This window comes from Protopterus annectens, chromosome 5.part1 (assembly GCF_019279795.1).
Source record: "Protopterus annectens isolate FY-2018-M chromosome 5.part1, PAN1.0, whole genome shotgun sequence".
Classification (NCBI taxonomy): domain Eukaryota; kingdom Metazoa; phylum Chordata; order Ceratodontiformes; family Protopteridae; genus Protopterus; species Protopterus annectens.
The window spans coordinates 143,999,150-144,026,248 of NC_056736.1; positions in this window are offsets into that span (position 1 = coordinate 143,999,150).

Genomic DNA, 27,099 nt, shown 5'->3' on the forward strand with positions numbered 1-27,099 from the left:
TTGTGTGTGTGTCTGTGTGTGTGTGTGTGTGTGTGTGTGTGTGTGTGTGTGTGTGTGTGTGTGTGTGTGTGTGTGTGTGTGTGTGTGTGTGTGTGTGTGTGTGTGTGTGTGTGTGTGTGTGTGTCTGTGTGTGTGCTGTGCTGTATAACTTGTAATGTACAGTTCTTGCCTGCCCCACAGGTGTTGATGTAGGTGTGTTGCCCTCTTGCGGTCCACCTGATGTTAGTGTCCCATAGACTCTAGCAGTGATGATGAAAGTACGATTGAGGCACAGGCAGGGTTGTCAGGGGCTGAATCTGTGCCATTTGTTGACATTCCACCTATATCCCCATCATCCTCACACACAGATCTCCTGCCTACACATACCGCATCACCAGTGGCCATAGAGGAAGGACAGTTGGTGGATGGTAGCATGGAACAGGGAAGTGTGGAGAACATGGAAGGTGTGCCTGCACACCATGATCCCAGCCAACTGAATGGTGATGTCCCACACAGGCATGTGCCCAGTGCTGCTCTTAGGAGGACCACTGGCCAACATGCCCCTGCAAGACAAAGCACATCAACTGGTGTCACCAGACGCATGTTTCCGGCTGTAATGGAGGCATAGGCACGTGCTGAATGGCACAACAGAGAAGGTCTGAGGCTTCAGAGGGCTGCTTTCCATTCTTTAACTGACAACATCCAGGTAATTGCAAATGCTCACTATCATCTTGCAGATGTCTTGGAAAGACGATTGGGTGACATGGTGGGAGTCCTTGACTGTGGCATGTCAATCCTTGAGTGTGGGATGTCTGTGCTGGAACATCTGGTGGGAGTGAGGCATCAGGCACATGGACGTAGGCCAGCTACATCACCTGTTGAACGTCTACGTGAACATGCTACTTCACATACCCACTCCCATAGTGGAGGTAGCAGCAGCAGTGCAGCTGGTGCTGTGCTGTCCACACCAGAACACAGCAGGCCATGTGCACATGGTCCTGGATGGTCCCAACAGGGACACAGTTCCAGTGGACATGTTTCATCAGACAGTACCCAATCTGGACCTCTGCCTGGTAGTGCCCATGCAACCCCTGGCAGGCGCAGGTCACCTGGCCGTGGCCGGACACCGTGAACTGTAGAACCTGCCCTGTACAGTCTGAAACTGTCAATAATACCCCAGTGTAGGTCAGCCACATGCCAGACCTATGTGCATACATACACACACACACCAGAAACAAATGCAGGGCACCTCAACACACACACGCATAACATCCACACACACCCACTGATATCAAAGGCCCTAAACCACACACATGATGTCAACCAATGTTGCAGCCTAGGCCTCTGGCAAACATTATCACCCTGTGCATATGATGATGCCTGTGCCACATCCCTGTCATCCACATCATCGGTGCAGAGACATGCTCATATGGTCTGATCCACAGGGTGAACATACTAGGATGACAATTGTAGATTAATATTGTTGAGTAGTGTTTGACAGGCAACGGACATACCATGTAGTACAGTTTTAGAATGCATTTGGTATGTTTGACAGTATGTATCATGTGTAACAGTAACTGCATGTTGATCTTGATGTTCTGCCATCCTCTTTCAGGTGTAATTGCATGTGCCAGGGGATGTCAGTGTTTGCGGTTAGTGCCCCATATGTAAATGTTGACTACTCACAGGTCTGTATGACAATACCTGCATGCACTTTATAGCTTTCACATGGCAGTTTTAATCTCCCAAGTTTCAATTATGTTTACTGATCTAATGATCCAAGAGCATGATAGCTGTGTAGTAAGCTACTGTGTTCAGAACCATCACATCCATAGTGGGTGGCATCACAGGTATAGTTACCTGGAGTGGAGAGGAGGTAAAAGAGTGGTATAGCAGATGACAAGGGTAAAGGCCAGTGGAAAAAGTGGCTTCTCATTGGGAAGCAGTAATACCCACTCACATGACAGGATACAAACACAAACATGGATTCACAGACAGAGTAACACACCCACACACTCAGGGATTCACAAACAATATCACACACACACACACACACACACACACACACACACACACACACACACACAGTTGCCAGTGTTGGGATGAGAACTCCTGCCTATGTACAAATCATCATTATAGTACTATGCAATTACAAGACGCGCCACAGAGATTACACATGTACAGGTGGTCGGAATTGCCTAAGATCGAGGACATCAACAAGGATACTAGATTGCAGTGAGTGAATGCGGGTTGGGGGGTTCATCTGTAACCCTGTATAGTGATAGTAGTTGTCCATTCCACAGATGGGCATACTCCAGTTCAGGGCTTGTTGTGCTACAACTATACCTGTCAGGCCTACCTATGTCTTACCTGCAGATGATGTGTCATGTTTGTGCATACAGGTTGTAATGGACTCCTACTTTAAACACGCAGGTTTACAGCTCTGTACATCTTAACTGTCAGTATCCCTGTTGTTTCCTCACTCTTAGAAGGGCATTCTGACTGCCTTGAAATGTGTAATTTCTGTGGTGTTTTTTGTAACTGTGTAGTATTGTAATAGTGATCTGTAGATAGGTCAGAGTTCTGATCCCACCACTGATAGGTCAGAGTTCTGATCCCACCACTGGCAACTGTGTGTGTGTGTGTGTGTGTGTGTGTGTGTGTGTGTGTGTGTGTGTGTGTGTGTGTGTGTGTGTGTGTGTGTATGTGTGTGTGTGTCAGCAAATGGCTGAGGGTAGTTGTGTTTGTGTCTGCATCCTGTCATGACAGTGGGTTTTGATGCTTTCCAAAGAGAAACCACCTTTTGCACTGGCTTTTATCCTTGTCATCTGCTAAACCACCCTTTTCCCCCCACCTCACTGCAAGTAATCAGTCCTGTGATGTCACCCAGCTCAGAAGCAGAATCAGAATAAGTGTATGGTGTCTGTGGCACATACCCCAACTGCACACCACTCTACTAGATACCTTTACATAGGCCAGACATGTATGCACAATACTGGCAAGTGTGTGTGTGTTTCTGTGTGTGTGTGACTACCCTGTAACCAGGCATACACATGTGTTATGTCTTTTAACATGCTGCACATCTGTGGTGAGTGGAGTCTACAAATTATTACATAGTTAGGAATAGAAAAGAATAGACAGTCAAGAACGACTACAGCTGGGTATGTTGATTTCCTGTTCCACTGTCGAGCAGTGACACAGAAGTGGTCACAGGGGTGTATGTCCATACCCATCATTCCCCCACCCAAACTCCACAATCCCCAGGATATATTTCCTTAGCCATCATTCCCCACCCCAAACTCCACATACACAAGAATACTTCCTTCTCTGGTGAACAGATTACGATTTAAATGTTATAAAACAAGAGATGCCTCTGTTTTCTGTACACGTCAGTTCCTTTGGATCCCTTCTGTGCACAAAGGGTGTTCAGACGTGTATATATATAATATATATATATATATATATATATATATATATATATATATATATATATATATATATATATATATATATGGCTATAGCTGTGTCTGTGTATATGCATATATAAATATGTGTGCACACATCCCGTAGGTGCATATATGTATTTAGTTATGACAGTTGTACAGATGTAGACTTATCTATGTTGTTTCACAGAGTACAGTACATTCAAGGGTACTGTACATATGTACACAAAGTGACTGTCCCATTTGGTTTTAGTACTGTAGAATACCTGTAGTAAGATGTGTATTATAAAAAACATGAAACATGTATGCAACCCAGATGGCTTAGTGGTAAGTCCAGTGACCTCAGTGTACATGGTCCAGGGTTAAAGACCTGCAAGGCCTGTTGCAAATGTCATTTAGGACTGAATAAGGTACTTTTATGCAGTTGTAAGGGGGTGTAAACGTGTTTTCGTGACAGTAAGCAGTGGGTATACACAGGTACAAGACATGTACAACTTGCAGTACACTAGAAATACCCTACTTTGTCAATCCTGCTGATGCCACCCACCTAGAAATACATCTCTGTGACTGTTGCAACCCAATAATCTCTGTAGCGTGTCCTATAAATGCATAATGCTGTAGTGTAATAAACAAGGTTGGTAGGTGTTCTAATCCCAGACACGCTAACTGTGTGTGGCTTGCCTGCCTGAGAAGAAAACAATGCTTTTTAGAGTATGCACACTCCTTATGATTCACATACTCACCTTTGGCAATCCTGCTGATGTCACCCACCTAGAAATACACCTCTGTGACTATTGTAACCCAGTAATCTGTGTAGCGCATCATGTAACTGCGTAATGCTGTAGTATGATAAACTAATTTGATAGGTGTTCTAATTCCAGACATGCTAATTGTGGGTGTGTCTGTCTGCCTGAGAAGGGAGCAATGCTTTTTACACACTCCTTATGATTTACATACTCACGTTTGGCAATCTTGCTGATGTCACCCACCTAGGAATACACCTCTGTGAGTGCTGTAATCCAGTAATCTCTGTAGCGTGTCCTGTAACTGCATAATACTGTAATGTGGTAAACTACTTTGGTAGGTGCTCTAATACCAGACATGCTAACTGTGTGTGTATCTGTCTGCCTAACAAGGAAACAATGATTTTTAGAGTATGCACACTCCTTACGATTCACATACTCACTTTTGGCAACCCTGCTGATGTCACCCACCTAGAAATACACCTATAGGACTGCTGCAACCCAGTAATCTCTGTAACATATCCTGTAACTGTGTACCGCTACAGTGTGATTTAGAACTGTGGTATGGATCCATCCACAATCATGGCAGTTATGTATGTTTTCGGTGTGTTTCAATGTCTGTGTAGGGAGCAATGCATTATACCCTACTCACTTGCAGGACATTCATAATGCCCTACTTTGGTACTCCTGCTGATGTCATACCCTGTAAAATACACCTCTGGGGAACAAGGTCCCTAGTAATCCTCATGGTGCATCCTATAACATCTCCATGCAGTAGTGTGATATAGATCTTGGTCATGGGTTCTATGCCCAGACATGTCAGTTGTGGACGTGGTGTGTGTGTGTCTCACTGTTTGTTTTGTGAGCAATGCATTTTGGGCAATTCACTTGCAGGAAATCTGAGTTGCCCTACTTTGGTAAACCTGCTGATGTCATTCCTTGTGAAATACATCATTGGGGATGGAATAGGTCAGTAATCTCCGCCGTGCATGCTATAACTGCGTAATGCTGTAGTGTGATGAACTAGTTAGGTAGGAGTTCTATTTCAAGTCATGGCAGGTGTGTTTGTGTGTGTTTGACAGTCAGAGCCTGTGGGGAGATGGCTGTGAATTTCTAACCACTGGACATGTTGAGGAGCGGGTTTGTAGTTTTCCTATATGGTGGCCATATTATATGTCACAATGTCCACCTCACGAGGTTTACAGATTTTAATCAGCCAAGAGACTGGGTTAGTAAGCCATACCCCTACATCTGGCAAAAGGCCTGGTGAACACAGTAAGCAACCCTACTATTACCTAGACTACGGTCTGAATCCATGTGTCATACACAAACACACTTGCCTAGAATATCATGCTATATTGCTAGTACCCTGCACATTGTTGACAGATAGTAAGCATGGTGTGATTGCAGTGGGTGGCAGAGGGCATGGCACCCTGTCCAACAGTACAATAGGCACATAAATGCGTACAATGTGCCTTCACTATGTTCCCCACTGGACACCTGCAACATATGTGGCACCATCAAATGTGATCCACAAAGGACATACAATGCCTTACACACATGCCCTATATGAACAGATACCACTGGCACCAGGGAATACCTGTATCATGCTATCATTGCAGGAGTAGGGTCAACCTGCTGCCTGTTAGCAGGTCCTGCCACACCAGGCCAGTATCGGCACAGGCCAGTATTGACACATCTGATGATAACAGTCAGTGTACACAACATGTGCCAGGCAAACCAGGTACACATAAACACGTCACTGTACATTATTGTGGGACGTGCACATCCCCGGCATTGTCCATGTCAAGGACTATCAAGCACAGACATGGCATGCATTGCAAAGCAATGGCCACACACAATGGTAACCAGGATGACAGGACAGGTCATACAATACCCATCTGTGTGGGACATTGCAGACACTACACCCCTGAACCACACTGCAGACCATTGTCACGTGGCCTGATGCCAAGGATTATCCCTCACCCAGCCTTGTACAGCCATCTTGCACAGCCAACCACTACTCACCCATGAAGCAATGCACACATGCATGTCAGTACTGGCACCTTGTGTCTGCGTGTGGGGTATGATGTTCCCAACTACAGTCACACCCAGTATAACTACCACTGGCATACTAACTGATGTCAAACAGGTTCACATGTCCTAGCCTGTAAAACCTCAGGATATCCCCTGTGGTGCATGTAACACCTGTGCATTTCTTCAGTTTGGAATACTTAGTAGTTAGGATGTGTATTTGTGAGCCTGCCAAAGTGTGTTAATATGTCTGGGTCCCTTAGAGAGTGTGGTTGTGTTGACAATGACATTTTGTCATGTGGACAGCCATGTGTGCTACTCCTATTGTATGTCTACTATATCTTTGTTGCAGATGTCGCTCACCAGCACACATATATGTTCTTACAGCACACAAACATGTCAGCTATGTGGCATATGGAGTAACTGCATGCACTTGCAATAGGAATGGCTAGTCAGTCAGGGGTTTGATCCCCTGTATGATAGGTGTTTGACAGAAAATGCTTAGGTTCTAGTCTCCTAGCCCTTCTCTGATGTACTTTGCCTCTGTCTGTACCTCCCACACACCCTCAAGTGGATGTGGAGCTATACAGCTGCTCAGCAGCACCTTGTGTTTTGTAAGTGATGGTCATGATCAGGTGATGGCCTCTGCATCTATTGCAGTCCTCCTCTAGCTGATTGCATGTGGAACAGCTGTGGTGACATTCCCATAGCCAATTGCATGGAAACACAGTACAATATCTAGGAACATCATGTTGGTGTTTGCCCATGACAGTCGCTGTTGTGTGTGGTAATAGCTAGTCTGCATGTTTTAATAACTGAACAACACAGTGTTCTGTTTGTGAGGAAACCCCAATCTGTAGGGTCATCTGTGGACTGGTCAGTGTGTGGAACCATTTGTATTTTGTGTTACTCACAGAACACACATCTGTCAACTGCAAAAGCATAGTGTGAAGACTGCAGTCAGTACATGGTGACAGCAATGAGAGTTACTGACATCACATCCCTGATTGGACATACATCACATGAAACAGTGGTATGACAGTCACTGTCTGAGGTTATCACAGTGACATGCCAATAATGGGCCACTGTTCATAGCTGCAGTCACAAGTCATCTACTCTTTGGACAGATGTCATGCAGTATATTTGCATGTGTTGTGCTCCCTCTGCAAATGTAGGATATCTGTTGTCTTGGGTTAATGGTAATATCTATGCATGCTGTTATAAGTAATCCTGAATGCTGTTGGGTATTACTAAGCCTTATCTGTGTTAAAACTGCGACACCATAGGCTGTATGGGATTGCAGGTCCCAGCGGAACCACCTGTCTCACTTCAACTGGCCATGGCACAGGCCCAGCCTTGGACCTCCACCTCTGTTGGCTCTGCACCACCTTCAGGTGGAACCACCACTGAGGATGGGGCTTGCCCCCCCTGGGAGCAGGTCCAGACAGTAACTTGTCAGCCATCTTACGGTCCAAGCCGTGGTACATAGGGAGCTCAGTAAGGAGTTTTGAGGCCAGATACTCCAGCTCGAGGGCAGAGTGGCAATATTAGAGGGTGAGCCTGCCCCTCCTAGACAGCCCCCAGCACAGCCACCTTTGGGGCTGTGAAGGTGCAGTGGTGGCTGCCTATGGGTGTGGACCTCCATCCCACTGTTTCCATTTAGGGGCTCATGGTCTTGTGACTGCCAAACACCCATCCACATCCAAGGTTTTCCCCCCACATGTTTCATATACCACCCCTGTATGCTGTCTTGTCTGTCATCCTACCCAACATATCCTCCATGAACATACCTACTCTCCTTCCCCAACATCCCACTCTCACCTTACAAAAATGGAAACAAAAGGCCAATCTGTTCCCAGAACAACTGTCGCCCTAGACATAGCTGTCCATTTCACACACGTGTCCACTGGACACACGTAACCTTTTTAATTTGCATCACGACATACTACTGTTGTCCTCACCCCTCTCTCAGGCACACGATCCTGGTATGCAAATGACTCCTAAAGGTTCCAGGTACACATGATGCAGACAACCCCAGTGTACACAAGACACGGCCAGTCCCTTTATGGTTACCCCATTTAACTTTTTAATGACGGTGATGATGTTGTACACAGCACCTTGCAAGAGTACTGTTCTCACATTATGACTGGACAGGAACTGTTTTGTTAATGTAAATAAAATGCTCAAAGTAATGTATTTGGGCAATGTACAAATGTTTGCATGTATTAATGACACATGTCTGTCTGAGGGAGTCTTGATATTACATAGGACAACACAGAATAATACAGGAGTTGCTGGTGTTTTCCTTTTCATTCTTTTTTAATGCTTTGTTATCACGTGGTTTGTTCTTGCTATATCTATATATAGCTATATCTATGTATGTAGATATATCTGGACATAAACACACACAAACATACATGTACATAATGAAATACATGTCCTATACTGTTGAATGACTGTGCTGGATGATATGTTTGTGATAACATCAGATGTCTGTATATCTTCCATGGCTTAGTGGTAAATCACATTAGTTGTGGTGTGCAAGGTTCTGGTTTTGAGCCTTACAGAGGCCGTTTATTTTGTTGCTGTGCAGAAAAAGGTCCGTTGGATATGGAGTGATTAAGGCACTTTTAAGCAGTTGTGAGCGGGTGTGCACAGGTTTGCATGATGGTAAGCAGTGGTTACTTTTGGCTACAGTTCCTTACACTCAGTTACCTTCCTGATTGCTTAACCTGTGTAAGCAGTGCTTACCCCTGCGCAAACAGGCTGAAACCCGCTCACTGCTGCTTAAATGTGCTTACTCCCACTTACCTCAGTGCTAATTTCTTTAAAAGAAAAGAAAAAAGGGGTGATAGGAAAGTGGTGAAAAAGGGGCACAAAGAGGGAAAGACAGTAGGCAAGGTAGCTAGGTATGTGCAGGAAGCGTGTAGGGAAGGTCCATAGCTGTCCATTTCTTCTAAAGCAACGGCTGTGCATATGCAATAAATTTGGCGTTACATTTGGACACTCACAACCCTGAGAGAGGGTGAGGACAACAATAGTATGTTGTGCTGCCAATTAGAAACATTTACATATGTCCAGTGGACACGTGCGCGAAATGGACAGCTATGTATGGGGCGTGCTTTTTTTGCGGGAACAGATTGCCCTTTTTTTCTTTTATTTTTAGGTGAGAGTGGGATGTTGGGAAGGAGAGTAGGTATGATCAGCGAGGATAGGTTGGGTAGGATTACAGACAAGACAAACAAGATGTGTACAGGGGCAGTATATGACACATGTGGGGGGAACACCTTGGACGGGGTGGGGTATTTGGAAGTCGCAAGCCCATGAGCCCACAAATGGATACAGTAGGACTGTGGTCCCCATCCATGGGCAGTCACCACTGCACCTTCACAGCCCAGAAACTGGCTGTGCTGGTGGCTGTTTAGGAAGGGCAGGCTCACCCACTAGTTGCACCACTCAGCCCTCAAGCTGGCGTAGGTGGTCTCGTATCTCCCTGTTGAGCTCCCTACACACCACAGCCCTGACCATACCATGGGTGACAGGTTCCTGTCCGCTCCCGCTCCCAAGGGGGGAGCGAGCCCCATCCCCTGTGGCGGTTCCACCTGAAGGTGGTGCAGAGCCAATGGACGAGACGGTCCCAGGCTGGGCCCCAGATGTGCTGGTGCCCGGTGCCATGGCCAGCTGAGGTGGGACAAGTGGGTCCTCTGGGACTGGCCTTCCCATACGAGTTATGTTGTTGCATGTTTAAGGCAGATATGGGTTAGTAATAGTCAACAGCATTCACGATTAGTTATAACAGCATGCATAGGTATTCCCATTACCCAGGGCACCAGATATAAATAGTTGCAGAGCAGGCAGAACACATGCATATATGGGTAAACAGTGGCCATTACAACAACATGCAAGTTTCACTGATGGCAAAAGGCCACCAATATGGGTGTATTTTAACATGGCTCATGCATAAAAACAGATGTGAATATTTATAAAACAATAGGACATATGTCCCAACAAAGGTTAGGAGTGTAGACATACCAAATTAGTTGTGTAAATCGGTTATTTTTAGATATATGGTAGGGGTGAGAGAGAGAGAGAGAGTTCAATTAACAACTAATAAATCCTTGTAGTTTTCACAACATTCGTAGTCACTGCAGTGGTCTGTCCCTTACATGTATTATTACACTACCCAATGGTGTTATATTGTAGAATGGTAGGTTTGTAGAGTAGTATGTATGGAACCTGTGTCTTACGTACAGGCTTGACAAGATGCAGGTGTTAATGCAACATGTTTTGAGACTGCTCTCATACGCTTTGGATGAGATGATAGGATGACAGGTATGTTTGCATGTACATTCTCTGACTATCGGTTATATGTCATTAACAGCTGCCTACATTTCTTGGATCATCACACTAATTTGTCAGGGGAACACGGCAAAAGGTAGGTGATGTGGGCCATTTATCAGCACATACTGGGCAGATTGGAACAGTTGAGGGGTATGAATATGCATACCACTCTCTGAGCTTTCTAGCAAAATCTGTACAGTTGTTAATGTAAATATGCATACAGCTTTCTCTCTGAACATTCTAACAAACTGTGTGCAGCTGTGTGGAATGATTATGCATACAACTTACTAGCGCTCCTGGGATAAAAAGCCCTGCTGTGTGTGACAACAGCATTACAGTTAAGATCACTTTACACTATGCTATCCGGCAATTGTTGTGAGGCTTTTCAATGTATTTTGTCTAATATCACTGACCTGTTTGCATTTCCAACAATGTCATACAGCATTTTATACACATTTTATCTACATACCACAGTGTGGGTAACACTACTTACTACAACAGTACTGTTTAATAACTGCAACAGTACAACAACATATGACTGCAGAGTAAACAGAAGCAATGCAGGGATTACACTTTTATTCGCAGCATATTACACAATTATGTATACTGGTACAACACTTTCTGAGGCTCTTACATTTATTTGTTATGACAGTACATGCAGGCTATTTACTAACCTGCCTTGTGACACATCCTTTGCAGCCTAGCATCATAGGCTTGCTGGTTCACAGCATGCTCATCAGCAGCTGTCAGAGAAGTACAGTGATATTAAGCCATACCTATCCATAGCATAAACAAGCTAGGCAATTATTAACTACATAGTGGAAGGAGTACTTACTCAGTTCTGGAACATTCTGCATCTGCCTTGCTTCCTGGATCAACTGTTCCAGGACATCCGCCCTCCACTGCTTCAAGTCTGCATGGTGGTGCCTGACCTGCTCACCAGTCCGCAGGATATCTGTGGCACTAGTGAGATTATGGGCGAGACTGTCCCAGGCCTCCATTTTGTACTGCAAGCCCTAGTACTGGCCCTGTAGTAGTCTCCTGTCATGGTGCTTTACCAGGAGCAATACCATGAATTTGGACTCCTGGATGCCCCAGTGCTGTGCTATAAAGCATGTGCCTTCTCCCACTCCAGCCATTCTGCCTGTAGGGGGATGCTACAACCAGTTATGAGCCATATTCCCGCCTCTTCGGTTTAAGTAGGGCCAGATTCCCACACTTTTCTGTAATTGGTCAGTTTCGAAAAGGCTAAGCTATGGTCACACCTGCTTACTTCAGGTTGGCAATACTTGAAGTGTACCTGTGGGCATATTGTATTGGTTTCCCTACACATTGCTTACAATTACTTAGTTGGGCTGTGCTGCAGTTAGCATTGCTTATTGGTTATCTTTCATTATATTTGCCTTTCGTCAATGACGTCTTACTCATTACAGGTTATATATGTGTCTGGTATCCGTCATTCATGTGTACATACACTGAATGGGGTCCTGCAGACTTTATATCTTTATTACAGTGACACCTCAACTCTATGTTTACTGCAGTACTCCAATTCACATATTTATGGTCTGTGGCAGGTTATAGCACATTACACTGTTCACAGATTCAGTTCACATATTTGATTTGATTTCCCTGTTGTGAGGATTAGTTTGCTGATACCTCCTTTATATGTATTGCTATCATAGCATAGTGGCTTACTACTATGACTATGATGTACAGAGTGCAGAGTTTTAGCCTTGCAATGGCTGATTATTTTGTTGCTGGCCAGAACATGAGCTGTTGGGCACAGAGTGATTAAGGCACTTTAAAGCAGTTGTGTGCGGCTGTGCATGGCTTTGCATGGAGCTAAGCAATGCTAACCTCCAGATACAGTTTCTTACACTCAGCCTCTACATTGGTTCACCAGTGTGATACTTGCATACCAGCTCCCAAACAGGCTTATACCCACTTGCTCCTGCACTTGCAAATGCACTGCATTTGGTGTTTGCATCTGACACTCACACCCCTGGATGGGGGTGAGGACTATGATAATACCTTTTGATGCCTATTACATCGGCTTACATGCCTACAGTGGGGTGTTGTGACCATGTTATCGTAGGTGTTGTGTAGTGGGTTATGCAACGACACATATGGTCATACCATTCTTAGCCATTTAAACTAGACTGTGCTGCTGTGGAACCCATATCGGGAATGGCTGCCCATTAGGCGTAAGCATGCCGGTCGACTGTACGGAATCCATGGCCTGGCCAGAGTTTGCTTCATACTATTGGTGTGTTCCTCTTACAATCTGCACCTGTCTGCCAAATACATGGGAAATGACACCATTAAATACAGGCAAGTAATTGTGTTTAGGACCCCACATCCTTCAGCCGAGTCATGCTAATGCATACCTATTATTCTATCAGCTTTCTAAGGTTGTAAGTGGAATTTGTGCTTTATGTCCCTATAAGACCTCTCAAACAAGAGGGGACAAATTTCAACTGAATCAGGGGCAAGTCAAGAAACACTCAGGGACAATCAGAGACACTTTTAAAATATTAGTGCTATTAACCTGAAACATTGACAAAATCAGAGCATGTGAATTAATGCACATTTTCTGAAGTAAAAGGAGTTTATAACACATAATTATTGTCATTATTCAGTAAGTGTAATTCACCACCTTTCCTCCAAAAGTCACTAGTTTTAGGAGGGATTAAGCGGGACAGAGTTAAAAATTGAGTCAAAATCACGGACATCCCTGAAAATCACAGACAGTTGAGAGGTATGGTCCATATTTGTTCCCCCAATGATTTATGTCCTGTCCAGTGGATTTGCTCTTAGGGGTTGAGAGGTATGGGCGTAAGCTCTGCCCATTTCGGAATATTACTTATATCCCCGGGGCGGTCCTAATACAACTGTGCCAGCCAACACCTGCATGGCTAGGCCCATAATTGCATACCCATAGTTCCCCCACCTGCCCCTCCTCTATAGCACTCATCCTTACTGTTGGTGCAGGTGGAGTCTAACCACACCACTACACACTGTCCACTCTCTGCATGTCAGGACCCATGTCGTACGTTGTGTCGGCCCATGGGTTATCAGGCTTGCACAACCTACTGGTCCGTGTACGTCTACAGCCTGGTTAGATGACTCATGACAGGAACTGACTCCAATGATCAGTAAATTTTGCAGTGTCCCACAATGGACATTGATGTCTTTGTTTCAAGATTAGACCTGTCAGGTCTCTCCCACTGGTAGTATCCTGCCTGTGGTCTGGGAAGCAGTGGTGTGTTTACTTTTATTGTGTGTCTGTATGTTTTACTGGTCTAGCTTTTTTTGGGGGGGGGGGTTGATGCTACGTGTTACACGTTTGTTGATTGGACCCCTCACCCCCATATGCACGTCCTGTGAACATATGTAATTCATAACTGCTGTATCATATCCTAGCTATAGACATTATATTTACACACACCTAGACACACACACAATATATATATATATATATATATATATATATATATATATATATATATATATATATATATATATATATATATATATATATATGTATACATTACTATATACAGATATATCTGTATATGTATGCATACATGTATATATTTATATATATCTATATATGCTGTCTATATATATATCTAACGACATATGGGTGTATGGGTGTCTGCATATGTATATATCTATATTTGGGTAGGTATACGTCTTCTGTCTCTGTATGTATACATTTGTACTACAGAGAGGGGAGAGGTATATCTCCATGTAGCTATGGGTAGATATGCGCACACATACCTCTACATATATACATCTACATCTGGATATTCCGTTCCTTGCCATGTAGATTACACTTTGCTGCAGTGGGACTCGTAGTGGATGTGGCTGCTCGTTGGGTGATGCCTCTGCCAAATGAACGCTTTTGCTTCCTTCCCTGGGGCTGTCCATATAGACCCACATCAGCCAACACCTGCACACTTAGACCCATAACTAGCTACACATAGTTTCCCCACCCACACCTCCTCTACAGCACCCATCCTTACTCTGGGTGCTGGTTGGGTCTAAACACACCACTACACGCTGCCCACTCTCCACTTCACGGGACCCATGTCATACATTGTCTTGACCTATGGGTCATCAGGCTTTCCCACCCTTGTTTTTCAGGTATGTACACACCCCAGCCAAAATGGGTGGCGTATCACCTTCTGTTGGTTATATGTCAATTTTTGAGGCGTCCTGCAAGGGACGCTCCTGTCTGCGCTCCAAAATTAGATTTCACAGGTGCACTGGGTACCCCCCACCCGGTTGTATCCTGCCTGTGGTCTGGGGAGCAGTGGACTAATTACATTGTTTACAGGTTTGTGTGTATGTTTCCTCTGTCCAGCTTGGGGGGGGAGGGGGTCATGCTACGTGTTACATGTTTCTTGCTTGGGACCCTCACTTCTATTGGCATAGCCTGTGAACATATGTCATTCTTGTGTGCTGTTTCCTATCATAGCTGTATATCTGTGTATATCTACGCAGACACACACACACACACACACACACACACACACGCACGCACGCACACACACACACACACACACACACACACACACACACACACATATATATATATCTATGTCTGTAAGGCAATGCATACCCCTGCACAGACGCACTTAAACATGCTTACTGGTGCTTATTTATGCTTAAACCTGCTTACTAGTGCCTTATTCATTATGTCACTGACACTTCGCTCCAGTTCACTTTTAATTGTTATTATGCAGGTGTTATGGCAGACAGATGTCGAAATATGTTCATTTACAGATTACCAATGGAAATTGGCATGTGCTGCAGTGGAATTGGGATCGGGAATGGCTGTTTGTTAGGTGGATGCTCTAACCACTACACTATTGCTGTGCTGCTTCATTTGCATATATACCAATATACCCATGACTCCTAGTTCCCCAACCACCCACCTCAACACTACACTAACAAAGCAGTCATCCATTCTCCAGTTGGATACATGGTGTATTCACACCAGTACACATTGGTCACTCCCTACTCCTGTAGACCCATCCCATGGGCTGACTCACTCCACGTATTCTCAGACATCCCAAACTTTTAGTTCGCAAACATTGGTGAAATGAGTGACCAATAGGACACTATTTACAATTTTTGGGTTGTCCCACCTGGGACACACATGTCTTTATTTCAAGATTAGACTCTATAGTTCATTACATCATTACTCCTGTCAACATGACACTACAATAAATTAATAGGTATGACTATGTGGTAATGCACACGTTACACTTGAGAGCTAATAATGTACGGGTTCGGCAAAATTATTTTATAATTAGGACCGGTTTAGTGATTGTCGTTGCCGTAGCAGGCAGATCACAGAAATGATTCCATGTGTGAGAAAGTCCTCAAATTTGATTTTTTGAGAACAGCACTGACTTCGGGCGTTGTACACACTTCTGCATTTTAGCTGTTTCGTCCCTTCCCTCTTATGCACATACTATTATTCTATCTTCTGTCGAGGTTTGTAGGGGCACTTTCATGTTATTTATGTCTGCGAAAGGAATGAATGTGTTACAGGGAATGTACTTCTACATATAGATGTATGCATGTGTGTATGCATATATACTTATAACAAACTCGCTGACCTCCATGAGGTGGGCCAGTTAGACCCAGGCCATCCAACCTTGACACGCCTGGATCCATAATTTCATACCCATAGTTCCTCCACCCCACCCGAGTTCGACATACATGCAAACCATACATTTTCTCATTTGCTATCACAGCCATGACACACCTCCACACATTGGCCTCTCCACAGCATTAGGGGCAATACACGTATGTTGTTCCAACCCATGTATTATCAGGCTGTCCCACCATTTAGTCCTTGAACATACCTGCCCTTTCTTGTGTAATATCGGAAGTCCAACCATCCTAGCAATTTTTGGGTAGTCCCACCAGGGACTACCCTCTGATTGTTTATAAAATAGACTTAGCAGATCGGCAATGTTATTCACACTGGTAGTATCCTGCCTATGGTGTGAGTAGCAGTGCTCTGCTCACCCCTGCCCAGCTGGGTATGACATACACTGACAGCACTAAATAATACAGGAGTTGCTGTTGATTCCCTTCTCATTCTTTTTGTATGTTATTGTTACGATGTTCATTCTTCGTATATATATATATATATATATATATATATATATATATATATATATATATATATATATATAGATATATATACATTATATATCTGTACATACACATGCACATACATCTACATAATTATATACATTTCCTATGCTGGGCACTGCTTCCACTCACGCAAGCATACTCAGACTTGCTTACTGGTACTTATATATGTTTTCTACTGCTTATTTGTGCTTACACCTGCTTACTAGTGCCTTATTCATTATGACACTACCACTTTGCATGACATTAGTTAAACATTTCATGCGGTACTCCAGTTCACATTTACATGTTATTATGTAGGTTATACAGCAAAACGACATTCCACATGGAAAATGATATGTGCTATAGTCGGTCTTGAACCGTGCATGCTTGCTCATTAGGCGGATGTTCTAACCATTACACTGTTGACATTAACATTAACATTAATTCCACATGTTTTTCTCTATTTGGTTGATTTTGATGTGTAAGCTACGCTAAGCAGGGGGCAGCGACACTCAAACATGCTGCTCTTCGCTTACACTTTTGATATTGAAGCAATACAAATGTAAAATAAGGAGACGGGGAATCTAATTGTGAAAGTTCTTGGGACGGGGCTCAACATTCCACTACATGCTTGTGTGTTTACTACTTTGATTTTATTTCAGTTTTCGTGGACACTCTTGTAAGCTTAGCATACATTTCAGTATCCACGGACACTGAATTACTTGCTTACTATTAGAGGCGGGCTCTAATAGTAAGCATAGTAGGTTGTGCAACTGTGGGGCATGGTTCTGCCTCCTTAGAGCACTTGAACACACCCCCTGCACTTGCACATGTTTCCTGTGCACGTTGAGGGTGTGGCAGCGTGCCCTCATATTTATTGATATGGCACTGCTGCACCATCTGTAATGGGGACACTCGGTGCAAGGCTAAAACTATCCTTGCGCCAAGCTTCATGAATCCTGGGGATGGTGTATGTATTGCTATTGAAAAATACATTTATTTGTGATACTGCACATGTACAGAGAACATACCACCAGCACCATCCTTTCATGAACCTTGCTTCTTTCAGAAGTGTGTAATGTTCTGTGCAAACCTATTTAAAGAACTGTGCACCATGATTATGAATAATGTGGCTAGTTATTAATCACAAGTGTCTTATACATTCAAAATTCAAGTTTTAATATTAAGTGTTTACAGTGTGATAGAAGTTCTACTTTACTTTAGTTAGCTTTTTATGGCTCATAGTCATGGAATTGTTTGCAGTTAAAGTGCTTTTGGTTTAAAGAATGTTGTTAAACCCTGGGTCTTGGAGGTTTAGCATTAATGAGGTTATTGGTCAGTTCTAGATTAGTTCTATAAGAAACTGTATTATTTAAAGTGAGAATGAATGAGAAGAGGTCACTAACAGAAGGTTAATATGAGAAAGTAGAAAATCACACATTAGCAAGTTCTGTGAAACAGAGAGATAAAGGTATGTATGTAGCCCTTGTGATTCAGGAAGGATTAATGGCCTGGCCACATCCAGAGCTGCCTGTGGAGAATAGAAGTGATTGTCTGACACAGGCTTGTGTATTCTGAAGTGGGAGATAATGGCCTAGACATTGGATAACCTGGTGGAGAGAATGAAAGTGACTGGATGACATGGACTTGTGTTTTCTGCAGAGCCATGTTGCCTAATCTTATAGGTTCATAAGTTCATAGGTGTGTACTAGGTTAATGGGCCTAGAGCTTTTACAAGCCTAGCCCATAGAAGTGCCCTGGCATTGTGCTGCCCGACTTTAGTTCCCAGTGCCTCTATCAAGTAGAGCTACTGAAGTGATCCCCGGCGTGAACTTTCTATTTCCCATCCATTCATCAAGATTTCATTTGAAGAGGGGCAGTGAGGTGCTCTGCTTGACATGTATGGGAAGTCTATTCCAGAGCACAGGCAGTCTGTCTCTGGGTTATGAACCTGTCCCTCCAGCATGTTCTGTTGATTGTGGTAATGAGGTTGAGGTCTCTGGAGCATGTGGTGTGGAGGGATTGGGATTTCTTTAGATGTAGCATTTCTAACAGAGCTGGGTCACACATGGCTTTGTAAGTCAAGCAGAGATTGCCTCTTAGTAGAAGATATGAGACAGAGAATAGCTGGAGTTTTTTGAGTCTGTCCATGTACGACATGTATTTAAGGCCTAGGATCCTCTTCATGAGGTACTTTTGTGGCCTTTCCAGCTGTAGCATGTGTCTAGTAAGGTACATGCCAAATGGAGCACTATACTCGATGATTGGACAAATTTGGAATCTTCTGTTGTCAGTGACTGTTACCATAGGCTGAGAGACTATACTAGGAACATTACAGTCGTCAGCATTTAAGTTTTGCCAAGAAGTTGCTTGGTATTGGAGTCAAGATGGCACTGAAGCATGTATGCACCAGCTTGACTTGACATTGCAGTTCTCTGCCTCACTGGGACTGTGTAACAGGACAATCAAGGGACCTGAGCAGAAACCTCTGATGGCTACTTTTAATCACAGTTTCTGTCTGAGAAGTCAAAAAATAGAGGACCCCAATGATAAGTAGGTAAAGGACAGAAAATATAGATACAGATAACCAAAGTACTTGTGTAAAAAAAAGCAACAATTACAATGATTCCACGTATTCCTTACTACCAGAGCACACCTGGCAAGCATTCATCCTGAAAGACATCCCTGAAACATCACACATTTTGCTGCCATGTGGCATTCTGATTATTTGAACAATAGTTGAAATTGTGAGTCCTGTTTAATCAGAAAAATTTAAACCAAGTCAGATAGTTACCCTTTAAGTACATTTTGACTCAATTTAATCAAAAAGTATTGTCTTACAAAACAGGTGTGCAAGATAAAATGTATTTGTGTGCATTTATTATTGAAGGGATCATATGATTACACTAAGAGTGTTGTTATAGTGAGGAAAAGAGGGTACTGAAGCAGCAGTTCAGGACCTACTAGCTAAATCAGGATAACATGAAATACTGTTGATAATAGGTGAGTTGAAAGCACAAATCAGGACCAACAGAACATGATATGAGGACTTCCTGGGTCCACATGGGTGAGGCAACAGGAATAAAGAAGGAGAGGCCATTCTAGATTATGTCTGATAAATGGCTTGATGATAACCAACACATGGTTCAGAAAGAGGGACAGTCACAAGATCACATACAAAAGTGGCTAACATGCAATTCAATTCTTCCTAGTAAGGAAAGGGCACTGGGGTAGAATCAATGATTGCAAAGTCATTCCAAGTGAAACTGACAGCCTGCAGCATAAACCACTAGCTGTCACAATCAGCTGCAAGTCATGGACAGAAAAGACATTAAGTTCAACAGATACCAGGTTGAAGACCTGGAAGTTGATCGTGGAGAAAGCACAACAGTTCAAAGAATTATTCAGGGCTCTCGTCCCTCAAGAAGAAGAGAAAATAGGTGGAGTTGAAGAAGAAGAATTGCAACCCCTCAAAACAGCATGTGTATTATATGGCTGAGTTAGGTATGGACAAATGGTACATAAGGAAAGCTAGTGGTGGAATACAGAAGCCAGTAAGTCATAAAAATAAAGGACTACAGGAAAAAATGGGTGATAGAAAAGATAAGCCAGGCTAGGAAGGAATACTGGTTGGCTAACAGAGAGGCTAAGAGAGGAGCTGCAATAACAAAAAACAAGGCATCCGAGGCACTCTATGAACTCATGGAAAGTGACTTGGTGGGCAGCACAAAGTAACTCTATCAGGTCGCAAGATAAAGACAGAAAGATAAAGAAGATAGTCAGACACTCTTCATAAGGGATGCCAGCAATAACCTGCTCACCGGTCCACAGGACATCAAAGGCAGATGGAAAGACTACTTCTAGCAGCTTCTAAATGAAGAAATCTTCAGAGAAGCTGAATTGCTCTAGACACAGCCTATGACAAGAGAAGAGGAGGACCCCACCCTAAAAAAAGCAAGAACAGCACTATGGAAAATGAATCAGAGAAAGCAGCAGGCTCAGATGATGCCACAGCAGAGCTTGTCAAGATGTTAGGTAAGACAGAGGAGAAATACCTCTTGAGAGTACTTCCAGCAGTATGGAACAAATGGCATATCCCAGATGGTTGGAGAATAAGCATACTAGTGCCAGTGTTCAAGAACAAAGGGGACATTCAGAACTGTTGCCAGTATAGAGGTATCAAACTACAATCACACTGCTTGAATGTCCTGGAGAGGTTGATTGATAAATGAATACACAGAGTAGTTGAAACTAAGATGGAAAATGAGCAGCCTGGATTCAGATCAGGATACAGCACAACTGACCTGATGTTTGCATGAGACCGATACTTGAGAAGAAGCTAGAAATGAGGAAAGAGTCTAATGTGCATTGCTAGAGTTGAAGAAAGCATATGGCAAGATCTCAGTAAAGCTGATTTGGGCTGTCCTGTGGTGGTTTGAAGTCCCAGAAACATTGGTCGAATTAATGCAAGCTATGTATAAAGATCAAGTGACTCAAGTACAAACAGTGTTCAGTCTTACAGAGGGGTTCCCAGTGGGTGTGGATGTGCATTAGGTTTCAGCTCTGATCTTACTGCTGTTCAACCAGGCAGACACTAAGAACTTCAGCAATATGTCGGTGAACGGAATGCAAATCTGAAGGTACGTGGAATGAAACTGAGTGCAGATAAGACAGTTGTAATGTCAGCAAATGAGGGAAATCAGAAGAAACTGAAAATTGAGATAAAAGGGAAAACAGTGGAACAGGTTAACAGTTTCAAGTATCTGGGAGGGGTGGTTGAGGAGAAGGGAAGTCTGAATGAGGTCGCAGCTTGAATCAGAAGGGCTGCCGCCAACTAGCACAGAATGTCAGGGGGTAGTGTATGACAGAATAATGCTACAGAAGCTGAAAAGTAAGGTGTACAAAACAGTGGTGTGACCAGTACTACTGAATGGTGCAAAAACTGGGCAGTAAAGGCAGAGCAGTTGAAGAAGCTAGGTGCAATGGCGATGAAGTGCCTGACAGAGGAGGTAGGATGCACACTGTGGGACAGAGAAAGAAATGAAGACATAAGAGCAGAAGGCAAAGTAGCTCTAATTACAGCAAAATGTCAAAGAGAACAGATTATGGTAGTTTGGGCACATCTGCGGGAAAGCAGAAGGCAGTCTGATGAAGAAAAGTTGGGACAGACAGGAAGAATGCAAGAAGAAATAAATGAATCCAACAAAGAGGTGGATGGATTGTGTGAGAGACAGTGAAAATTAGGCATACATGTTGAAGAAGGTAAGAGAGTGACACTGAACAGGGAGAGAATGAGACAAGTGGCATGACTCCTGACACCCCATGTAGAAAATGGAAAAAAGAGGGTTGATGATGATGATGGTTTAAGTGGCTTGATCATATTCTGTATTAGAAGTTAAAATGAGTCAAGGATTAGACAATTATTGATTTTCCAGTAAAGTATGTATTATCATCACTGTGAGGTACGTTGAGCATGGAAGGGTGGCACAGGCTCCTAAATTTGGAAGATGCACTGTGTCAAAGCCTCCTGTAGAACATATATGCACTTGGCAAAGGTGAGCATTGCTTGTGTGGGGTTCTGATTCATAATGTTCAGTTTATTTCACAGTGCATACTTTGCATTTGCTGAACACTGGGATTGTGATATTCCAGTGTTATTATTTTTTTATAATTAGTAGTATCATATCATGCTCATTTCTCCTGCTATTTAGGAAATGTTTTGTAAATTCAGTATTTCTGTGCTTATAGAATTTCATAATTAATGATCAATATATGTTCATTTGTCTATGCTTTGCACTTTATTCATTTCTTGACAAGGTAAGGTCACTGGATACAACTATTCCTTTTAAGGGTCAATCGTGGAGCACTGCCTGGGTAAGTGACACAGTAAGGAAATGGAAGTAGAGTGAATCAAGCCCTCTACCCTGTGTTACAGAAAAGACCTCATTAACCATTCAGAACGTTGCTTAATCCTTTGCCATTCTTCATACTAATCACTGCTGCAGTAGCTTTAGCTATCTGGGTTATCCGGCCAATGATGTAACAGATGGCCAGTTTCCAAAGCTTCAGGGCACCTTCCATGTATTCAAACTGTCAAGCAGCTCAAGGTGATCTTACTAAAAGACAAGTTTGGGCATGAAGCCCTTCAGAGCATCACTGCCATTGATGAGTATCCTACTCTGAGGCTTTTGAGGATCAATGGTCAGTGTATGCTTTTCTTTGCTGGGCAAATAAGTTCCCTCTGGGGAAGACAACTCGATTTTAAATTTTGTTGAATCTATAATTCTTATTATACTTTTGACACATCTCCACATGAGAAAGATGCAGTGGCATCTGATTTCTCCGTGGTCCCAGCATCAACACCCCTTATCATTTCAGAACCCAGTGCTAGGGTTTGTCAAAAGAGAGATCTTTTGGTGGAGGCAGCAGGTATCCTTTAATCCTGGTCTCCCCTTCTCACTCCCTGTTCAGAAACTGTGGTGCACTACAGATGCTTTGTTCTTTGGTCAGGGAGCAGTTTCGGGAGGGATAAAAGTGCAGGGCTGTGACACCAAGGACAAATGTAAGCACATAACTATCAAGGAGATGCTTGCCCTGATGAAGGCACTCAACTCTCTGAACCATCTCTGGTCCCTGAGACCTCTTCAAGTAGTTACAGTCATGGGGTACATCAACAAACAAGACAGAACCATTCATACCCCCTTTGCAGACTAGCCATGTTAACTTGGTATATAGCTCCACAGCACAATCTCACTCTGCAGGCATCTTACATTCTGTCAGAGCAAAGGTGTGGCAGACAAGCTTAAAAGGACAATGGCAGACCCACAAGAATGTCAACTAGATTAGGGAGTGGACCAAGATTTGATCCATCTGTGGGTAATTCCTCGAGCAGACATTTTGCTTCCTCTATGAACAATCAACTAGTAGCATTCTGTTCCAAGACTCCATCCAAGAAGGCCTGAAAGCTAGATGACTTTTCTTTTCTTTGCACAGGAATGTTCATGTATGTCTTTGCACCATTTCCACTGATATCCAGGGTACTTCTGAAGATTCAGACAGATTTCACCAAGTTCATTTTAGTGACTCCTTTCTGCCCCCAGGTAACTGTGGTCCCTCCTTCTTGTGAAAATGGCCAGGAGCAATTACCATAAGCCTCATCACAGTCTGGATCTACTCACACAAGACCAGGGATGTTTGATGCACTCTGACGTCAATCATCTTAAACTGACTGCCTTGATGATACAGTCTTAATTCCTTTTAGCACCTGTTTTCATGGGACATGCAGCAGGTACTAATGGAGGTAAGAAAGCATGTTAGTAGAAAATCATATGGCAGCAAATGGAAAAGGTTTTCTAGGTGGTGCCAACAACATAACCAGCACCCATTCAGGGTTAGCTTTTCTCTCATTTTACAATATTTATGTGAGTTAATATCCTGTGGTCTTTCTTACTCCTCTGTCAAGCTTAATTTATCAGCCATTTGAGCATGTCTACTCATGGGTCCTCCTGTTTCAATGGATTCTTATGTCAAAATGTTATTGAAAGGTTTTTTGCATAAGAGACCTCCTGGAAAACTGATTGCCCCTCCTTCGGATCTTACTTTTGGGAAGCTATCATTTGCTTCATTTAAACCAGGTAATCTGGCTGATTTGAGGTTCTTAACATTGAAAACAATTGTTCTGATTGCAGCAACCTCTGCAAGAAGGGTATGGGAGTTGCAAGGTCTTATGATGAGTCAACCTTATCTCATTTCCCATAGGGACAGGGTTTCTTTGAGAACTCATCATTCTTTTATGCCTAAAGTGGCATCTGAGTTTTCTTTAAGCAAAACAATCCATCTCCCCATTTTCTTTCCTGAACCTAAACAAGAGGGAGAAAGGATACTGCATACTTTGCATATCCACAGACAACTCAGGTACTATCTTGACAGAAATAAATCTTTCAGATATTCTGATCAATTGTTCATTTCCTGTGATGGTAAGAATAAGGGACAACTTGTGTCAAAACAGACTATTTCCAAATGGTTGTCTAAGGCTATTATACTTTGTCATACTCACCATAAAAAATCTATTCCAGGCAGGGTCTAGGACCACTCTACCTGGGCCTTGGCTTCATCTATGCCTTTTTGGAATGGATTGGATTCTAGAAGTATTCTAGAAGCTGCTACTTGATCCTCTGTACATACTTTTACAAAGCACAACAAGCTTGACTCCTTCTGTAGATCGAAATCAAGTTTTGCTTGGACCATTCTCCAGGCACACCTTGACCCTTATACCTCCACCTTCCATATATATTTAGCAATGGTAATCTACACATATAGCTAAGATTATGGCATCAGTGATCATTTTGTAGACTATAGTACAGTTGTGTGTTGAACTTAAAATAACAGCCGATATTTGAATGATCACTGCTGCAGTAGCCACGCCTCCTTCATTCCACCCCCCCCCTTGTTTTTTAGTGTATTTATTATGCCAGAGTGTGGACATAGATTATTTTGTTGTTCCTGGCATTGCCCTTTCAGGGCTCAGCCTCTGTTTCTCTGCTGGAAGGTAAGCTCTGAAGGGCTTCACACCCAGACTCGTCTTTTAGTATGCTCAGCTCAACAGTTTTGGCATGGGAAAGGTGCCCTGAAGCTTTGGAAGATGGCCAACTGTTGTATCATTGGCAGGATATAGCCACTATAGCCAAAGACATTACACCAGTGATCATTCAAGCATCTACTGTTATGGTAAGTGTGTACTTTCTATTTGCCTGAATTATTTTTTGTTAATATAGTATAACTTATGAAAGCAATATACTTAAAGTATAGCAGCATAAATTGTTTTGAGTAATAGAAGCATGTATAAAGATATTTTTTCTTAATGTTGATCTACCTGCCTTGAAATTATACTAGAGCCCTAATTTGGGGAATAGAGATTGAGTATTTATGTATGAGTTTCATAGCATAAAAAATTGTGTTTACTGTAATGCTATCTATATATATAATATAAAGAGAGAGAGAAAACACATATACAAAAATGTATACAGGACAGAGGAGAGCATTATTGTAAGGGGCAATGTAATAGAGTAATAGATTAAGCATTACTTGTCTAATTCAGCATGTTTCTCATATTTAAAAAGTCAATTTATCAAGAAGTAATGTATCAGTTTCTAAAATTTGAGCAGAAAAGTGGATCTGATTACTTTATTGGCTGCATTATTCAGTTGTGCAGGCCCTTACATTTTGCCATCTCTTGCAAGTTTTGTAGACTGCACAATGATCACCAAGGATTAATATATAAGTTTCTATAGCTTTCAATCTCTTAGAACAAGAAATCTGGACAAAGCCCAACATAACTGGGTGACAATGACCCATAAATAGGGACAGATTCTATATATTAGCATGTTTAAACTTAGAAATGTGCTAGAATAACAAAGTTTGTGTCAAGATACATTTTCTGAAGGATTTGAAGTCTGAAACTCAAATGTATGTAATTATTTATTGACATCAGTCCTGGGATCGCATCTATATCACAACATCGAATCAGTAAATGTTGAACGCTCAAATGAGCGAATGGTCACATACTCGAAAACTATATTGTGGGGGGCTGTGCCCCCCACTCCCCTGCTAAATATATATTCCTACTCTGAAATCGCACTACAGTGAGGAAAGGGCAAAAATCCTTATATTCACTGTACCGTGAACAAAATATATCAACTTCCAGGAAGTGAATATTTGCTCATGTGAGCGTTCAACATTTACTGATTTGATGTTCTGATAAAGACCCTTGAGATCATCCCAGTGATATGGCAGAAAACCACAAATTTTATAAGGAACAGACCAAATAAAATAAGGTAAAATTCTGGACATACTGTGAAAATCTGGAGGGTTGAGAGGTATGATATGTGCAGTATATGGTCCAAACACAGTTCAGTACAGCGTATAAAGTGCAGAGTGTTATGAAATCCCAGTCCTGGCATTCTGTATCAATGTTGTGTAAATGATCTGTAAGGCTACCCAGACTTTCATGTAAAATAAACACTCAGGGGAAGTGTGAGTATTGAATAGGGACACACAGATGAAATGTAGTAATGAACGCAGGGAAAGTGGACAGGTGAAACAACGTAATGTACAGAAGTTGTAGCAGCAACACCAATTATATATCAATATGGTACAGCAGAGACTGCACAGTGAACATTTTATTATGTGACTGTCATTATTATGTGACTGTCACATAAGGTGACATAACAATGGGAAAGTGTGAGATAAGCATCCTTACATGAACAATGCAGAGGACATCTATCAGGAATGTTACATACAATTGGGGTAGATTGCATTTTGTGAAGCTGTGCAAACTGATTTGCCTGAATATGAGCATAATTTCAACAGAGCTCTCCAGCAAGTGGGACACAGATAAAGGC